Source organism: Mytilus galloprovincialis, chromosome 7 (genome assembly GCF_965363235.1).
Source record: "Mytilus galloprovincialis chromosome 7, xbMytGall1.hap1.1, whole genome shotgun sequence".
NCBI classification, from domain to species: domain Eukaryota; kingdom Metazoa; phylum Mollusca; class Bivalvia; order Mytilida; family Mytilidae; genus Mytilus; species Mytilus galloprovincialis.
In genome coordinates this window covers 28617463-28636183 of record NC_134844.1, presented here as the reverse complement: position 1 = coordinate 28636183, position 18721 = coordinate 28617463, and the positions used below count along the sequence as shown (strand labels likewise).

The 18721-nt window shown below is 32.1% G+C and overlaps 1 long non-coding RNA gene across 1 annotated transcript; it reads left to right on the top strand.

Annotated features, from left to right (window-relative positions):
- The first annotated feature begins 1454 nt into the window (after nucleotides 1–1454).
- LOC143081617 (uncharacterized) lies at nucleotides 1455–10796 on the top strand. The gene is made up of 4 exons (XR_012979989.1): nucleotides 1455–1628; nucleotides 4650–4813; nucleotides 8064–8180; nucleotides 10606–10796. It is a non-coding gene; the product is annotated as an uncharacterized LOC143081617 (long non-coding RNA).
- Nucleotides 10797–18721: the final 7925 nt, after the last annotated feature.

Here is an 18721-nt window from a genome sequence, read left to right as displayed (position 1 = left end):
TTTACTATTTCATTAGTACATTTATATTTGAAAGATTTATAAGAACTATTGACACTAATGACATATTATTATATACATTTGGTTATATTTCTGTATTCAATAAAATGAAAATGCATTCTGTTTTGTCGTTTGTGGCAATTACATGCAATGCAAACTGTCATAATCAGGAGTATGGCACAATTAACAATAAAACCGATCACATGACAATTCTGCAGGTATCTAAAGATCTGAGACCACCAACTTAAGTCATTATTTAGTTGAGGCATATACAGTTACAATAGTGTATGAGCAAGGGCCTCATGAGCAGGTGTCGGATTTACATCCATTTCAATATGGCTACATGCTCAAAAATGTAATAAGTATAAAAAAGAAGATTTGGTATGATTGTTATTTGTTATGAGTGTCATTTTGTCTTAAAACATTTTGTCTGAATTTGAAAATTTTGATAATACTCAAACCCGAAAGGAATAATGCTAGAGGATCTGCATCTTCAACAATGGTCACTTCAAGTAGTAAAAATCATCATGATAGTATAATCAATCTAATAAGAATTGAAAATTTCAGTTATGGTGACTATAAGTTATTTGACTGTTTTTCATCATGCTGATATTTTTATTTTTTTAATTGTTTCTATTTTTCGATATTAATTTCCCAGATGTTGTACAAACACGCAAACTAATAATAAAAAAAAACACCATTAAAGAGCAATAACTCTAATATGAAAATAAGTAAATAGGTATGATTACCAATGGGAAAACTAAGTTTGAATAAAGTGAAAATACGCATTTATATGCAATCGTATGGCAATCACCAATGAGAAAAAAACCATATCGTACAGTCTGTTATAAAAGATCCCGACATGAAAAGTATTAAACAATTCAATAAGAAAAACTGCAGCCTAATAAATAACAAAACAATTAAAAAAAAAAACGTACAGCCAAATTAATAACAAAACAATTTACAAAAAACAAATATGACAAACGTGAACTCACGACAACTATTGCACTACAGGATCTTGACTAGAGACCGGCACATAAAATTGCGGAGGGATGACATTGCTGAAACATGTTTGTAATGGCGAAAAGCTTCCCTAACATTGAAAGTAGTTTAACAGCACAAAATAAACAGAAACTATTAAAATCATTTGAAAAAGGAGAATTAATTTATTATGGAAAAATTGCCATTTTAACGCTTTACAATAATTTGAATTTGAATAATTCATAAAAGTAAACATTTGTTTTAAAATACAGTCTGTCAAATTAAAAAAAATATTACAGGACAATCGGTTATCCTTTTACCCGTATTATTGATGTTTTTATTTATCTAATGAAATGATCAATTGCTCAGGTGTGTTATACAATATCATTCTCTAAAGTAAAAACACGGAAGTCGCGACAAAAGCTTTAGAATTTGGAAGGATAGGCTAGTATAACAGCCTATTATAATCAGACCATTAACAAACATCTTGTCAGTATAATCAGAAAATATCACAAATTCGGGTCAGGAGGTTGGAGAAAAGAAATATTATCAAATGAAATAATGTAAAGTTATGTTTTACCGACAGAGAGGGATATATCTGTTTACTTCAATTTGTTGACTTGCTTGGCGTACAAATACTGTTATAATGGGTAAATATTTTTTAATAATTTATCAAAAGTGATATATGTGGTAAATGTGACATTTGCCTACTTATTTTCATCTAACTACATATTTTGATGCAAACGAGAGAAAACATGTATTAATCCGACTTAAGCATCATTATCAAGAAGAAACATGTTATCAATCGATCTTATTTTTATTGTTATTTTGATCATAATTAGGTCTTTCCACCTTTCCTCGGAAAGACCTTTTGATTTTGTTCTCGTTGTTAGGACAATTGAAACATCAATATTACGCAAGAAAAAAAATTAGGCGGAAGAAAAAAAAATAAAAAAAATAATCAGAACAAATTCAATAGGTCTTTCCACGGAAAGGTGGAAAGACCTATTGAATTTGTTCTGATTATTTTTTTTCTTTTTTTTTATAGTATAGTTTATACGCTTTAAAAATTTACAACTGCGTGACAAAATACTTTACATTGTAAGAGTTATCTCCCCAACACTGTTTTTCTTGTGGCCACTACTACTTCGCAACCGTAAAAGATATCGACAAATTAATGTTACAAAATTGTTAGTTGGGACATGTAGTAACTTATACATTTTGATTGAAAGGGTGCGTAGACAATAATAATTATGCGTAAAGTGATATTACTCATTAACCATACATATTTAAGACCTATGGTCTTTTGATTCGATGTCCTTGGTTTCTGACCTTGAAATTGAGGTCAAGGTCAAAGGTTAATAGGACGTTCTAGATTTTGACATTTGCTTTAAATTCATATTTAAACACCATAAAGCCATAGGAACGGACATTTTAGACTATTTTTTAAATTTTGACATCATAATAGATCTTAAATGGTGGAAAGACCTTCAATTGTTCTCTGAACAATTGGTTTTTAATTATTATTTTTTTTCTTTTTTTTTCTTCCGCCTAATTTTTTTTATCTTTGGTAGTATTGATGTTTCAAAAGATGTCGCTTAGATATTTGAAATATGATATCGTATAGCGTATAGTTTATACGCTTTAAAAATTTACAACCGCGTAACAAAATACTTTCTGTTGTAAGAGTTATCTCCCCAAACACTGTTTTTCTTGTGGCCACTACTCCTCCGCAACCGTAAATGATTACAACAAATTTATTTTACCAAATTGCTCGTTACATCTTAAGGATTAGGATATTCATTTAGACAGAAGCTTTACGGAGACTCCATATGAGAGTTATTCCCCCTTTTCCATTTGAATTGAGTGATATGCATTTCTAAATGGTAAGCCATAAGTGATAGAGACCTAGGGTCTTTAGATTTGAGGTCCTTGGTCCAAAAAAAAAAATGAAAATTAGGTCAAGGTCAAAGTTCAAGGTCATATTCTAAATTTTGATTTTGGCTTATTTTCATTTATTTTCAAAAACCGTATAAGATATCGACAAATTATTTTCACTTAATTGTTAGTCATGTCGTAAAACTTAAATTTTGATTGCGAGGAGACCTTGGCAGAAAATGGTTGTTTTCTCCCCTTTTATATTTAGAATACGGAGTAAAGTGATATAACTCATTATCCATACATATTACAGACCTAAGGTTTTTTTATTTGAGGTTCTTGGTTTATGACCTTGTAATTGAGGTCAAGGTCAAAAGCAAATTCGATGTTCTAGATTTTGACCTTTGCTTTAAATTCATATTTATACATCATAAAGCCATAGGAATTGACATTTAAACTGAATTTCAATGTTTTCATATCAAAATATATTGTTTGTGGTGGAAAGACCTTCAATTGTTCTCTGAACAAGTGGTTTTTAATTGTAATCTGATACTCTTTGACAAATTATATTTCAAGAAGAAAATATTGTTATGCTGGAAATTTCATCATTTATATTGCCTCCTTTCAAAATTACAAATCTCGTCTAATTCGTCTATACAAAAAACCCAAATTGGTGGGATATGCTTCAATATGATAATGTCTATTACGAGTAAGCTAATCAACTTTTTCTAATTGTTTAAATCTGGTTGTGGTTGAAAATATTTAAAAAAGAGAATTGATCCAGCAATACTAATCACAAATTTCTAAACTATGGCATTCACATGAAGAAAGTTTGTAACCAGATAAAATTTTACTTTATGTGATTTGCATATCTTCAAATACTTAAACAGGACTGTTTATGAAATATAAGTTTTACTTAAAACAAAATAAAATGATGACATGATAATATAATACTCACTGTTCTTTCAATAGTTTAATTCAGTAGTCAGAGGCATAATTTAACAGTTTGCAAACTAGTGAGATCTGTTTACATATTATATCTAGTTAAACCTATCACTTTTTATCGCACCGCGGGTAATTGTGTTGTGATTGGTTTAACACCGTCACGTGGTGACCCTATTGATCTATAGAGGGATTGTACATTTTATAGGGGTTCATGACGTCACGTCTACTGTTAATGGGGATGCGTCTATTTATGTTGTTGTGTTTCTTTATTTATTTTTCTACAAAACGCAGCACTACTGCGTGCGATAAATTCTTTATACGGTTCACTACTTACCCCCTACGGACCATAGATTGCGAAAAAAATACATATGAGATTCGGCCTACCGCCTCACCCCTATGGATTTTACTTACACTTTATGGATCCGTAGGGGGTCAGTAGCAAACCATTTAACTTATAATGTTTCTTTATTCTTTATTCTTTATATGTATATACTTGGAACATATGCTATGAATGAATAACAGAAAAGACCGAATAGAGTAGCGAGGAGCTCGGTTGCTAAGTGGTCGAAGTAATTCATCTGCAGTAAGCACTAACATATTAATCAGAGACGACGAATTCGCTCATGGCAGATTATTAATTGACTAGGATTGCAAGTTATATTGCAGTCGGTGGTATTTCCGGATTCTCCACCAATATAAGCTGTTTGTGCTTCAAAATATGTCTGTGTCATTCAAAATTACTTTTATACTTTGTAGCTAAATAAGTTGTCCTGGTACTTTGTTTACCCTTCATAATCTTCTGAATGAGTACGATTCTAACATGTAAATATAGTTTTTAATTATTGCAGCACAGTCCTCTAACTACAGTCAAACTCCACTGAATCAAGATCGGCCCCAGTCATGTCAACCAACATACAATAGCGATCCAGTAAATGTAGATCAATCAACGACATCTACCTCCGTCTTCCCAAGTGTTTCTGAGACTCAAATAGTGAAGATTTATTCTGGAAAGGTTAATAATTTGTATATGAAAAACATAGTAACGATTTGCCCTTGCTTGAAGATATGCACTACAATGCGCTTATGAAATAGAAGAGGACCGAAAGATACCAATGGGACAGCCAAACTCATCGATCGAAAACAAACTGAAATCGCCACGGCTAAAAATGAAAAAGACAAACAAACAAAAAATAGTACACAAGACACAACATAGAAAAATTAAGGACTAAGCAACACGAACCCAACAAAAAAAAAAACTTAGGAGGTTCTCATGTGCTCCGTAAGGGTAAGCAGATCCTGCTCCACATAACTAAAGCTGTATAGTATAACAAATCTCCAGTTATATCAACGTTTCTTTTAAAACTGAAAGTTATTATTCATGTGTTTACTGGTAAGTTGTTTTTAATCTTTCTATAATTGTTTTAAAAGGTTTTTATTCTTCGTTTACGTTAATGGTGTGATCTTAAAATGTTTTAAAACTATATATCAAACAGAACTGGAATTTGTAACGAACTAGAAGGAACTCATTATACTCATTTTATATAGATTCAAATCCCACGTTGATAATCGATAAGTAAGATTTCGTTGTAGTAGCAAGAAATATATTCAGTTTCTTTTGTTTTTCTTTTATGAATGATGAGAGGCTTTGTGTGATATTTTTAAATAAACATTCTTGATCTGTTGGATTTTGGAGTTTAAATTCAGTTTGCATCGCCATACACATACACACGTTGATTTTTTGTGCAGCTTATTATGGTTTTAACTCACAATTGTCTTTCTGTTCAATAAATCATTAAAACTCAAAAACTCAGGTCTAGGACAATCAACCACAAATTGTCCAAAGTTCTACCGTATGACCTTCTTTCCATCAAAATAGTACATATTACTATATATGAATAAACTCTTCATAGATACAAGGATTAAAAAAACTGTAGTCAAACTTAAAAAAGAAATACCAGTGACGTTTGAATAAAAAAAAGTACAAACACTTTTCTGTTTTTTAATCCCGCTACATTCTCGAAGTCAAGAACGATGAACTATAATGAAAGCAGCGCATGTTCTACGGAATGTAATTAATTTCTTGTTTAAGGATGTCTGCTTGTCATGTTTTGGAATTTTTGTCAGATTTTCGGAATCCTCTGGTTTTAACCATTTGAATGCCTTAAAAAAAATTCCCCATGAACCCCCATTTTTCTTTTTATAAATCTTTAACGTGTATAATTATAAGTTATTTGTAAAAGTCTTATAAAATTTTATTTATTTTTTAATAGTATTTGAGAACTTTAACTGGTCAATGATAAAGCTATGAAAAATCAAAAGAGTACATTTTCCCGCAAAAAATTACAATGGCTAATATCTCGAAAACAAGCACATTGACCCCTATAATTTTTTTGCTTTTTGGATTCCTCAATTTATTCCCTATCAATACATACTAGTTTTATGAAAAGTTATTTATTTTGAAACTGAGCAGCGACCATCCTTAAGGTGAACAAATTTGTTGAATTTGGTAGATTGATATTTCAGCAGACATTTAGTATTTGGATGGATACTTATTGTGCACACCTACTGGCCGACTAGCTTTGTACTCATTGTTAATAAATAAATTGCATACAGAACTTTCTTAAGGATGTTTGCTACTCTGTTTGAAAATAACAAGCTTTTTAAAAGACTGTTATGAAATGATAGTATATGTGAATAGAGAAACTAAAAAAGCAGAAAACATGGAAGGTTAGTGTGCTCGTTTTCGAGATGTAAGCCGTTGAAAATTTGGCGGGAAATAATTCTCTCTAGATTTTTCTTAGATTTAACATTGGCACATGTTTTGTTTAAAAAAATACGAAAAAATAATAAGGATTTTATAAGATTTTGAAATTTGGCTTAGTAAACTTTATGCAATAAAATTAGGAAAAGAAAAATAGGGGTTAGTGGGCAAATTTTTTTAATGACAATACATGGATAAAACCAGAGGATTCCGAAAATCTGGCAAAAATTAAAAAAAAAGGAGGAGCGAACATCCTTAAATACATTATTACAAAAAGAAACGAAACGTCTTTTGGTTTATCGAGGATACATTTGTGATGTCTAGAAAACAAGTAACCCTCATTTAAGAGAGTACATGTGTCTCACTTAGCCCTGTAAAGTTGAGATTAGTTATTTAACCGAAACTTTAAGGTATTTTTTCATATATTGATGTTTTATCGACAAAAACACAGATATACGACTAGATTTTATGACTTACATTATGGGATCAACTTTCAAATCTTCAATTTTTCACTTCTCAGCATTCACATAGTAACACACCTTCTGCACTATCGCATAGTGGCAATGAATCTCAACTTAGACGTTACAAATATACGTCCATATAAAGAAAATGTGGTATGATTACAAATGAGACAACTGTCCACAAGAGACCAAAATGACACAGACATTAACAACTATGGGTCACCGTACGGCCTTCAACAATGAGCAAAGCCCATACCACATAGTCAGCTATAATAGGCCCCGATATGACAATGTAAACCAATTCAATCGCGAAAACTAACGGCCTTATTTATATAAAAAAAATGAACGAAAAACAAATATGTAACACATAAACAAACGATAACCACTGAATTACAGGCTCCTGACTTGGGACAGGCACATACATATATAATGCGGCGGGGTAAAACATGTTAGAGGGATTCCAACCCTCCCCTTAACCTTGGACAGTGGTATAACAGTACAACATAAGAACGAACTATAAAAATCAGTTGAAAAAGGCTTAACTCATCAGATTGACAAAAATACAAGTGGACGTGGCAGGGTACTTATACATCCCGACACAAAAAGACACAATGAACAGATCTGAAGGTATGTATGTTAACACTATATGGAATTTGTACATGCAGTTGTGCTCTTAACATATATACTAAACTGCTTTCGACATATTTTCGCGCTGTTAGAACTTTCTATAATAGAATAGTTCTATGAGATGTCAATGTTCCGTTTGTGTTGTTTTCTTGATTGAAATATTTTCATAGAATATTGACTTATGAATATTTGCAGACGTTAAATCTGTCGAATATTCTGGGGGTCTCGCTCCAGTCGTATTTGTTTACCATGTCATGTGATAACTTTGTTTACCATGTCATGTGATAACTTTGTTTACCATGTCATGTGATAACTTTGTTTACCATGTCATGTGATACCTTTGTTTACCATGTCATGTGATACCTTTGTTTACCATGATTCGTATAATCTACGTAACATGTTTGATGTTTTAGAGACAGGAGAAGGACGAATACCCACCAGATGATTCAAACTATCTTTTTTTCGCCATTTGTGCATGTTTCTGCTGTTTTTGGCCATTAGGTGTGGTTGCCATCTGTATGGCCATTAAAGTAAGTTTTGAACTATTAACTTTTGACCATTTAGAATTAAGGAATCAAGATATAAAATCTATTTTTTTTATGGTGTTTAAACATTCCATGGTTCAATTTTATCGCTTAAAAACCCTCTAACATTCTAACATTGTATTTATCAAAAGATGTGAATTGTATATGGATTATTAAAACAGATGGATACAAGTCATTTTAATTATGTCCGGTTTTACGTTTTCCCTCCGATGGCGTTTTATTCATGAATTCAAAATTAGAATTCAAAGTGTACAAAGGTAAGATCTGTGAAAGACAATGAAAAGAAACAGAAAACAACAATTTTTTAAAAACAAATTAAAGTATTCAGACAACAAGGTGTTTTTTGAAGTGTAAACAATTTTCGATTAATGAAGTAAAATGTTTTTTTTTTTATCGTTTCTCTGTCGTCATATTTCAAAATCTCATTTGCTTATAAAATTTTGTAATTAACAGTTTGTCTACATCTTCTGTAATGGTCAAAACAGATTATCAGTTATGAATAAATTATTAAACGTGTTGTTCTATATTTTTACATCACTGGGTCGATACCTCTGCTGGTGGACTATCAGTCCCCGAGGGTATCATCAGCTCAGTAGTCAGTGCTTCGGTACTGACATGATTAAACAAACTTTACTAAAATTGTCCGTTTATAAATGTTGAAATTATTATGAAACTAAGGTTTCAACTCCCTCAGGCAAAGTTGGCTTTAGATGAATTTGGCTATTTATTTTAGGTATTTTTAACATATAGCTCTTCAACGATTTTCGGTACTTATACATCTTCGGATTTCAAATGTTTGGCTTTGAGCGTTCCTGATGAAGGTAAATCCAGAAAAGCGCTTCGGACGCAATAAATTATTAAACGTGTTGTTCTATATTTTTACATCACTGGGTCGATACCTCTGCTGGTGGACTATCAGTCCCCGAGGGTATCATCAGCTCAGTAGTCAGTGCTTCGGTACTGACATGATTAAACAAACTTTACTAAAATTGTCCGTTTATAAATTTTGAAATTATTATGAAACTAAGGTTTCAACTCCCTCAGGCAAAGTTGGCTTTAGATGAATTTGGCTATTTATTTTAGGTATTTTTAACATATAGCTCTTCAACGATTTTCGGTACTTATACATCTTCGGATTTCAAATGTTTGGCTTTGAGCGTTCCTGATGAAGGTAAATCCAGAAAAGCGCTTCGGACGCAATAAATTATTAAACGTGTTGTTCTATATTTTTATGCTGATTTGTTTGGCTGTTTACCAATGGTTTACAGTTTCAATCTAAGTTTTTTTATATTATACTTAAAACGCAGAATTGGTGCAAATTATAAATAAATTGTTATCAAAATAGAACATTAACAAAAAACTTTCATCCACATGCAATGGTGAATATAAAAGGTCGTCTATTTCATCACAAAACAATTTTTTCTTGGAATACAAATTTGCTTTTCTACATAATGTATCACATTTGAAGTGTACCGTACACTTTTGTCTAAAAACTTATTACATGTTATTCAGGTCTCAAACAGGGTATATACTGGAACATTCACGGCCTAAAGTTCATAACTCCGGAAGTTATATCTGCACATAAACTGACATCTCTGTGTTTTTATTCAATCAGAAAACTCTCGACACATTTGTAATCCGTAACAGAGGGGCGAAAGATGCCAAGGGAACAGTCGAACTCATAGATTAAAAGTAAACTGACAACGCCATGGCTAAAAAATAAAACGACAAACAGACAAATAATAGTACATAGACACAACATAGAAAGCTAAAGACTAATTAGTAGAACAGTTCCTTCATCTGCTATCGGGTCAGTTTAATTTTTAATATGATCCGACATAAAATCTGAATTTTATTACAGGCATACAAAATAGAGGTGAAAATCGACTCATAAAGATATTGATTATATATTGAAAAAAAAGCTGAAATATAGAATTTTTATGCTAAAATGCTAGAAAATAATAGGAAACAATTTTATCAATGTTTATAGTATAACATCTTTTTTCTGAACTGTTTTGTCTCGTTTCCATTTTGATTGTGAACTTTGAAAACAAATAGGTAACATTCTTATAAAAGGGTAATAACTCTTAAAAGAAGTGAATATTTTGGTAGAATTGACTTGTTAATTTTTGTTGTTGTTTTGAAGTTGTTCTTTTTAATTTTTATAATGACAGTCATTTCGTAAACAAATTGTGAAAAACTGCAAGACTCCCAAAAAAGATAGTATGGTGATTTTGTCCTATGTGGCGTATTAAGGATATTGACCTAGTGATCATTTCAGCTGTTTCCAGTTCTCCCTATTGATTCATAGGATTGCATTAATTTAAAAAAAAATTGCCTTGCTCGTCGTTTGTTGCATAGAAATGTTTTTTTTAAATAACAAAACAGTTCATTATTGTTTTTTTTGTAGGCATCCAATGCAAGAGCAAAATGTAATTATGATGCAGCAAGAAGATATAATCGTTGGACTTTGACTTCGATAATTTCATCCATTATTCTTGGAATTATTTCTTTCCTCTGTTTTTTATACAAAATAAATATGCCGAGATAGCTGCTCTTATTATACCTTTTTCTGCAATAAAATAAAAACCTATATTTTTGTTTTCAGTGTCACTACATTATATATAGATTGTATGTTGCCGTCTAGACAATTTTTACCTATTGTATCTGCTTTTGTTTTGTTCAAACTTCGTTGTCAATATAAAGGAGTTTGATGCCATTGTCAGACAAGTGAGAGGTTTATCTAGCTATAAAACTTGGTTTAATCCACCATTTTCTACATAAGAAAATGTCTGTATCAAGAAAGGAATATGACAGTTGTTTTCCATTTGTTTGATGTGTTAGCAGTTATCAAAGGTACCAGGATTATAATATAGTACGCCAGACGCGCGTTTCGTCTACATAAGACTAATCAGTGACGCTCATATCAAAATATTTATAAAGCCAAACAAGTACAAAGTTGAAGAGCATTGAGGATCCAAAATTCCAAAAAGTTGTGCCAAATAAGGCTAAGGTAATCTATGCCTGGGATAAGAAAATCATTAGTTTTTCGAAAAATTTAAAGTTTTATAACAGGAATTTAAACGACCACATTATTGATATTAATGACAGCTTTTTTCCCCCATTTAATTAAGGACTTTCTGTTTTGATTTTCAAAAGACAGAAACAATAAAGATTTATCGACTGAATATTTCAGCAATGATGCCTTCTTTGTAGATCGTATCTTGAATTTAATGTTTTGCCATTCATTGTTTCTATCTATCTGTGATATTGTCAAGTTAATATAAAAATTAGCTGGGACTGCAATGAGAAGTCGACTAACGATCAAGATGATGCTGTCTAATTTGTGCATGTAATTCTAGTCTGGTTATAAATTATTTTAACTTGGCAAAATTTCTTTCTTTCTATTATTGATAAAATAAGATAAAAGGTAAACATGAGAAATTAACCAAACTTAATATTCCATTTAATTTGTGACTGTTACGAAGTTTGGTGAAATTGGACCTAGAAGTTTCAAAGGAGATGATCTTTGTAAAAGGACATAGACGATAGACAACGACAACGACGGACGACGACAAACGAACGACGTCTAGTATTGAAAAGAGCCTTTGAACCAGGTGAACTTAACAAATTGGATCTAATTTGAAAAAAGTTTTTAAAGAGGACATCATAAACCAAATAAATAGTTTGCTACATTTGATTAAAATTCATCAAAAAAGGAACATTTTCACAACGCTTTGTTAAAATATGCCCGAAACTGCTAATGGATAACTAGGGGCCTCGGTTGCCGAGTGGTATTAGTATTTTCAAATAAACTACTGGAATCACTTTTCAGGCAGGATGGATGTTGTGAGTTTGAACCCCGCTCGTGCGGGTGTACTCGACTCCAATATTAGTTGACTAGAATAGTCAGTTTTCCCATCGGAGATGGGTGGATTTTATATCAAAACACAAAAATCAAAAGCAAATAAAACATATGGATAACGTAACAATCGATCAATTTGCCGAAGTGTGGTCGTTGAGTTTTTAATATTCTAGATAACACACAAGGTATCATATTCATGTTTTGTTTAACTATATCAATCAATAATATTACATCGAGGAGGTCAGAGACAAAGCATTAGAAGTTAGAGGGGCTGGTTAGTTTAAAGCCTATTGAAAACAAACCATTCACACAAATCTAGTCTGTATAATAAGAAAAGTTCACATATTCGGGTTAAGTGTGTGAACAAAATAAATATCCTATTGTCGAATGACATGTTTAAATGTAGTTTTTTACCCCAAAAAATATATATCTCTATCCTCTTCCTCAACTTGGTAACTGGCTTGCCGTTCACATGTTGGAATAATGGGTAAACATTTTTCCAATAATTTATTAGCAGTGATATATGAATTTAGTGATTTTTTTATAATGCATTACAATTATACCTTATTCTTATATAATTAATACCAATCTTGATACAAAAAAGTAAAATCACAAAAATACTGAACTCAGAGGAAAATCAATTCGGAAAGTCCATTATAATCACATGGCAAAATCAAATAACAAAACGCATCAAAAACGAATGGACAAGAACTGTCATATTCCTGACTTGGTACAAGCATTTTCAAATGTAGAAAATGGTGGATTGAACCTGGTTTTATAGCTAGCTAAACCTCTCACTTGTATGACAGTCACATCAAATTCCATTATATTGTAAGCGATGCGTGAAGAGAGAAACTTGAAAAGCGTCGACTTAAACAATATTATAAATGAGAAAATTATCATTATTACACCATATAATTGCCCATTGGGGTAATATTGATATTACCGAATAAATATTTTTTTTCTAAATGACCAATCTTCTTTTATTCGTCTTTAAAAAAAACTAAGATGGTTTGGATATTCTACAATATTTTCACATTCGTTTCACCGGTATTTATTATACGACCTTCACAAACACATACTAAACGTACGAGACTATGTGAATCGCCAACATCTGATAGTAACTCGCTGGTATCCATAAATTTCTCCCAGACAATCAGTGTTAAAAATCCGTAAGTAAACTGCACGTAAACGACTCTCAACAAAACATTACCATTTGTAAACTGCTCAATGATTCGTTGTAAAAAAATTTAACGATTTGTTGTGATTATTTTCCGTTTTGTTAAGGGTTATTAATCGATGATTACAAATGCCTATGTGTTTTTTACGATTTCATTATAGTCGTGAAACAATTGGTTTAATGGTTGCTAACGAGTGATTATGAGAATTCAATGTGTAGTGTGAAATATTTAACAAATAGATATGTATTCGTCACGTGTTCTTATGTATTTTTTGACGAGTTGGGGAAATAAATAAAAAATGCAGATTCATTCGGACACTTAAATACTCGTTATTTTAACGTAACTATTCTTTACAACACCTCAATAGTTTGTAACTAGCATGCGAAAGCTTGGATATTCAATGTATAGAAACATATCGTAATATACTTGCAATTATCGGCTAAATGCCCGTAAGATGCTCATAGTTATCCGTGATAACTCGTAACAAATGCTTGCACGATATACTAGATGCACTACAAAACATAGATGCCAAGTATTATTCAAAACCATGAGATTTGGCAATGTTAAACAAGCAATCGAGTCTCCATATTTCAAATGAGAACAGTAGTTTTTACGATTGTAAAGGGTCGGAAAAGGTAACATTGAACAATCTAGGATTGTTATCTGATTGATTTATTGAAGAATAAATAACCACTTTGATTTCATATATATTATCAGTTGATTGAAAATATACAATTACATTTTTAAGTGATTTTCGTTTAGGGTATACAAAAATGTAAGTGACTGAAAGAGATAAAGGAATGTACATTTAATGAGGGTTTTTTCTTGTTCATTTAAAATGCTAGGAATACAATCCTTTAGATCAGTTGGGTATTTATTATAATGTCATCTGGTTGAAGCTATAAAATACGTAGTATATATTGGAAAAGTTCAAAAACAGACATGCGACCGATTTACCGGAGTTTAAAATATATGTCTAGTTAAAGAAAAACAAGATTCTGTTGGTATGATAACATACTAAGGGCACGTTTAAAATGTTACTTCATTAGTCATAGGCAGTTGACAGTCTAGATGGGCAATTGGTGAAGTTTGGGTGCACAGTTGTTGGTGGGGTTCGTGTTACTTAGTCTTTAGTTTTGTATGTTGGGTCTTGTGTACTATTATTTGTCTGTTTTAGTAGGGTGCCCAGTGTCGAAAAAGACGTCTAGTTAACGAGTTTAAGTTAACGGATAACATACGGCTATACTTATATGCAAACTACTGGAGAATCATTATATTTTCCAATCATGAATGTCGTCGTGAGCTCCCGTGGTCACGTTTTATAAAATTTTGTGGTTTTTTAGGGTATCCAAAGATACCTCATCATACAGGCCATTTTCAACACGAAAAATAAAATTATCGCTTTCTGTGTTATTTGTTCAATTGATACTTATCGTTTAGCTTACAAATTTGTATAATTTAAGTATAAGTATTGTCACTAACTTCATTTCTCATTTGGAGGAGTAAGCGCACTGTTTTTAGTCTTGAAGGACAACCCAGAAAATTTCACCGATTTGTCAAACATTTCTTATTGTGACATCGATGAATCTATAGATACAGGTCGAGATATTGTTTTTAGATTGAATGATCTCAAGTCAAAACTCACAATAGATCATTGTGACCTAAACAAATTGAGCGTAAAATTGGCTACAATTTAAAATTCCTCCCTATGGGAGAAAATATTAGCTTGTTCGTATTCTTCAGATGAAATTTTAGATTGACTAGTTCATGGTGTAAATATTAATAATTACATGGTACATTTTAAAGGAGATTTCTGGGGACACCATTATGATGATAAGTTCCCACCTAGCAGAACATTCAATAATTCAAATAAATGCAAAAAGTTTTCTACATTCATAACAGAAACCGTTGTGGATAGACTTATAAATGGTTCAATTGAATGCTTAGGAAAAGTAGGTTTAGCTAAACCATCCCACATTGTAGCACCTTTAACCGTCGAGCCAACAAAACCTAGATTATGCATTAATCTAATGTATTTGAACAATTGGATCAAAGATATACCGTTTAGTTTAGACACTCTCAAAAATGTACCTCGAGCCGTTAGAGAAAATGCATATTTTACCTCAATAGATGATAAATCAGGTTTTGATAATGTTATGTTATCCGACGATTCCCGTGGACTAGTGGGTTTCCAGTGGGGTGGATTTTATTTCATTTTCAAAACATTACCGTTTGGTTTTAAACTTTCTAGCTACATTTATCACACATTAAATCTGCAAGCAACATCGTATATTAGGAGAAAGTTTTTGATTCCTGTACATTTGTATAAAGATGATCGTCTTGTCGAGGAAGTAAGAAAACCTGGTTTAAAATCAGGTGTCAGTTCCGCTTTATTGGCAAATTACATTGTTTGTAAAGTTATAACTAGATTAGGGTATTGCATTAATTTAGACAAGACCGTGTTTATCCCGTCCCAATCAGTAGTATTTTTGGGATTTGTTGTTGATTCCGTAACTAGATGTTTCAGAATAACTGAGTCCAAAAAACAAAAATTTATTAATTTACGCGAGGATTGTTTAAGGAAAAGTGCTATTACGGTGCTAGATTTACAAAAATTAGTGGGTTGTTGTATTTCTTTTATGTTAGATGTTCCGGCAGCAAAACTTTACACTCAGGAGATGAATAATGCAATTTCATTAGGAATCCGCAATCAAACAAGTATTCCAATGACACAAGATTTAAAGGACGAACTTAATAATTGGCGGTTTTTGGATTCATGGACAGGAAAGTTAGAATGGAAAAAAGAAAGACATTTAGTTGTAAACATTTATACAGATGCTTCTATGTTCAAATGGGGTGGATATTTTAAAATAAAAGATACAGAGCACAAAGTGGGCGGTTGGTGGGCACATGAAATGTTATCGCTTCCTATTATGGTACTAGAGGCTAAAGCTTTGTTATATGTTTTAAGATCTATACGGGAAGACATAAAGGGTAGTCGGGTGGACGCTAACGTAGACAATCAGGCCTTGATAGGTACTTGGAATAACGAAGGTTCCAAATCTATGATGCTCAATTCCACTCTTAAAGAAATTTTTCAATTAACTTTGGATTTAGACGTAATGTTAAATTTACATTTTGTACCATCTAAATTGAATTTAGCAGATGAGCCATCGAGAAAACTTAGTAAATCGGATGCGAAATTAGATAGCGATATATGGAGTACAATACAAGAGTATTTTGGTGACATTACAGGACACACGATCGACTTGATGGCTTTAGATTCTAATTAAGCATGATCGACAGAAATGGTAGAATTCTAAAACATTTCACTCCAACTGTTTCTCCGTTGTCGCCAGGTGTAAATTTATTTGCCCAAGCCGTGGATCAAAGTGAAAACTGTTACGTATTTCCTCCTTTTGCATTATTATTACCGGTGTTGTCTTTCATCAGGGAGAATATGTTAAATTGTACCGTGATATTATGTGCGGATGGAGTAATAGCCACATGGGTTCCAACATTTTATGAATTGATACACGATGATTTTATTGTTGGTAACAAGGGACAAAAGGATGTTTTGAAATATCCTACAAAGAAAGGTTATGATCCAGATGGTATAGGGTTATCTGGAAATCTGTGGGCAGTTCGCATAAGTTCAAAGCAATGTCTGTGTTTTAATTATGGAAAATTATTATTTCTTAATGAACCACTTATTTCTACTAAATTTCACTTGTTATGTATTGGTGATTCAAAGATTTTTACAGTGGCGAAGAGATTTTAAAAACCCAATGGTAAATGTGTTTTTACAAGGAGGTGCTCTTGTGGGTGAAATAAAACCCCAAATTGGGAGACTAACTAGAATGCATCCGCCTAGACTTTTGTTTATTCATGTAGGTGTCAATAATGTAAGCAAATCCTTTCTGTTTGAAAGCGAGTTCAGCCAGTTATTAATTACAACTCAACAATTAGAACATTTAGCACATATACTTCAGTGCACGCGTACGAGTGATACATGTGATAGGCACGTATCTATTGTATTATCATCAATAATTAGGTGTAAAGATGAAGCTATAAACGCAAGATCGGCTATCATTAATGAAAAGATAGAAAGTTTATGCAAGCGTAATTGTTGGATGTTCATGGACAATTCAAACATTAATTGTAGACATTTGAGAGATTGTGTGCACTTGAATGAAGAGGGTCAATTAATTTTTCTTAACAATTTGTATGGTGTATTAAAAAATGTTTGGTGATTTTTCTTGTGTAAATATATATATATATATATATGTATGTGATATAAAAATTTGAGTCAACACTTAACAAAGTATTTTGGTTTTTATTATCAGGTTTTATATATTTTGTTTTAGGAGTATCTCATGAAAAAAATTTGGTACCCCTACATAACGTGTTCAAGATGTGCAGTAAAAAATGACATTGACTTTAAGTACTGCAAAGCGTGTGGTTTTGCTAGGGAAAATAAAGCTACTAATTACCAGGACGAGATAAAAAAGGAGGAAGTTTTAAATAAAATAGAATTAGTCAGCTAGATTCTCTGCTAGACGCGGCTAGCTATTCTAAACAGAAATGTAGTTTGAAAAAAGAGATTGATTTTTTTTTTATCTTTTTAGAATCGCAGAAAAATCTTACTAATGCAAGTCCAGAAGACATTAGGAAATTTCTCATTTTCAAAGAAAAGGGTGGGAAAACACAGATACACGATATTAGCTGCCCTTTACGCACGAAACACGGCCTTCAAACTTGCCAATGCCCAAGGACTTTGGCATCAAAGTCTGTTGATTCTTTACTGGGAAAAATCAGAGCATTATTTAGAGATGAAGGCAAATCAGGAGAGTGGAATCCTATGCTTCTTACGGGTAACCCTGCTGCCTCACATTTGTTAAAAAAACATCTACAGGTCATTAATCAGGAGCAGGCTAACGCTAACATTTCTGTAAAACAAGCTCCTCCATTAATGTTTAGTAATTTGGGAAAGCTATGCAGACATTTATCATATAGAGCTTCAGTTGAGAAAGATCCTATTTCGAACTTTCTCTATGCAAGAGACCTGGTTTATTTTTCAATTTTATGTCATTCTGGTAGCAGAGGGGGCGACCTTGGTTTATTGACGGCAGACAGATGTTTTAAAATACCCGACTCAGAGGGCATTTTTGTGTCTCAAACGGCCGGAAAAGTCGCTAATTTGGATAATCCGAGAAATTTCATAGTTCTTCCTTCAAAGGATTCTGATATTTGTCCGGTTAAAAACTTAACAAAATACATCACCAACGCTAAGGAGTTAGGCATTACTCTTGCTGAAGGGTATGTTTTCCGTATACGAGATAAAGTGTCACGAAGAATCGTTAACGAACCAGTTACTTCATCTTACATGACAGAGAGACTCAAATTACATTTAAATGTGTTGAAATTATACGAAGGGGAAACTTCCCATAGCAGTAGGAGCGGATGTGCAATTACATTGC